The following is a 2,262-nucleotide window of genomic DNA, read 5'->3' as shown; positions in this document are numbered from 1 at the left end:
CAGCCTGATCTACAAAGCAAGCCCAGGAGAGCCAGGGCTACATGGAGAAACCCTGCCACAAAAATACAAAATAAATAAATAAATAAATAAAAAGTAATGTGCTAAAAAAGACAGATGAGAGCCATTTCACAGACCTCCTTTGAAAACCCATTGAGAAAGATAAACTTCATGTGATATCTGAGTGGGAATGCAGTTTAATATTGTTTTATATACTTGCCATCCACACACAGAGTAAACAGATGGAATGTCAAAAGGATGTTTTCACATATCAGTTTAAGCCACAGAATGTTCCTACTATGTCATGATATGATGGCAACATATTGGATTGTATTAAGGAGTGTACAATTTTACCCATCATTGACTAATCAGATATTTAATTTCCTGTCCCACAGTGACCTTAAAAATTTAGTTATACGCTTTTCAGTGCAAATAAACACAAGAGGACTGACTGTGGCATAGCCATGGGACACAAGAATCTGGATACAGTAAAACAGAGAGCCATCTTTGAACTTCATTCTTGTGTGGAAGATAACACTGTCCAAAATGTAGAGAACCACAAAGAAGCTCATGAGCAGCAGGATGGTCCGGGTGGCCCTTCGCTCTGGGGATGCTTTTGGAGAAAGTTTGGTGCTGTGAAGATGCCGGGCCTGCTTCATGTGTCTGTATAAAAGAGTCACCATGTACCCTCTGGAGAACACCATGAGACTTATAAGAAAGGCTTCCCTGAAGACCACCAGTGTGGAAAATGTGTTTTGTCTGGAGTAACTCAGTGGGAGAAGTGAGCAAGACTGAGTAACATACATAAAATTATCTGAGGTTGAATTGGGGATGGCACTTATTGATACCAGGAGGTAACTGCTAAAAGACATGTAGAGAACACAAAGAAAAAGGGCACAGGGATGTCATGGGGAAATTTATGTTTAAACTTGTCTAAGCAGCAGCTTCTAGGGCTGAGGATGATGGTCCAGAGGACATTCAGCAGACAGGCAGCACAAAGGGAGAGGCCCCTCAAGAACCTGTGCAGATAGATAAGGGATTGGCATGTGGTGGGGTCCCACCTCCCCTGAGACATAAACATGTCTGCAGCTATGAGTCCCATAGTTAGCAGCATCAGTAGTTGGGTCAGGGCCAAGAAACCAATGGCGAGATCAATGAGCTTAGGCCTGTGCGCACCAATGAGCATACAGAGATGGAAGACGAAAAGGATGCTGTTGGCTGAGATCCCAACACTCATTTCAGAGAACAAGGTGATTTTAATGTTTGTGTTAGTGTGGAGTATGCTGGCTTTATTCATTGTATGTGTGTGTATTTGAAGTACCAAAAATCTGAGGAGAAAAGAGAAAACTCTTCATTACAAATACTGGTAATGAAGCATTACCCCCCAACACTGAGATGGCAACAAGATGTCAATTCATCCCAATTCCACCTCATCCAAAAAGAACTCAGCTCCAGCTCAGACTCCCTTGAGGCCATCCCCGTAGTCCCCATTGTCCCCACTGTCCTGATGCTTCCCATGCAAAACTGAACTGTGCAGACCATTGTAGGCCTGTCTCAAAATACAAACTTTCTTGTACATTAAACATTTCCACAAGTTATAAAAAATTAACCTCTCCTGATCCACATGTTTGGTTTATTCAGGGGTAATAGCTGCATCTCACTTGATTGTCAGACCCACGTGCACAGGGTCATTTATCTCACTGCCCTCTTCATTGCTGGCCAAGTAGTCATGCACTCTCTTTTTCATTCAGTCATTAATCATTCATTCTCTATGTCTCTTTCTGTCTGTCTCTCTCCCCCTCCCTGCCCCTCTTACCTCTGTCTCCTCCTCCTCGTTTTCTCTCTCTCTCTCTCTCTCTCTCTCTCTCTCTCTCTCTCTCTCTCGGTTTTTCAAGTCAGGGTTTCTCTATGTAGTCCTGGCTGTCCTGGAACTCACTCTGTAGACAACACTGACCTAGAACTCAGAGATCCTCCTGCCTTTGCCTCCTGAGTGCTGGGATTGAAAACATGCACCACCACTGCCCGGCCAGGCCAAATGTTCTTAATTAATCTCCAGAACAAATAATTACCAGTTTGGACTCTGAATAAAATCCTGCCGACTATCTGCCATTTCTTCAGAGTGTGACCATAAGCACTCAGAAGATGAGCTCCAGTCAGCAACTCTGGAACATATGCACAGTCAAGAAGCCCCTAGGTGTGAGGATTCTACCTACACACCAAGCATGGAACTGTTTCAGGCACAAAGTGATCTCTGTACATGTCAGC

General features: G+C 43.6%; 1 pseudogene; it reads right to left on the bottom strand.

Annotated features, from left to right (window-relative positions):
- Window positions 1–365: 365 nt before the first annotated feature.
- On the bottom strand, window positions 366–1,294 carry LOC132654041 (vomeronasal type-1 receptor 44-like; annotated as a pseudogene).
- Window positions 1,295–2,262: the final 968 nt, after the last annotated feature.

The sequence above is a fragment of the Meriones unguiculatus genome, chromosome 5, assembly GCF_030254825.1.
Source record: "Meriones unguiculatus strain TT.TT164.6M chromosome 5, Bangor_MerUng_6.1, whole genome shotgun sequence".
Taxonomy (NCBI): domain Eukaryota; kingdom Metazoa; phylum Chordata; class Mammalia; order Rodentia; family Muridae; genus Meriones; species Meriones unguiculatus.
Note: the sequence above shows the minus strand (reverse complement) of the source record. Positions and strands in the feature narration are given on the sequence as shown.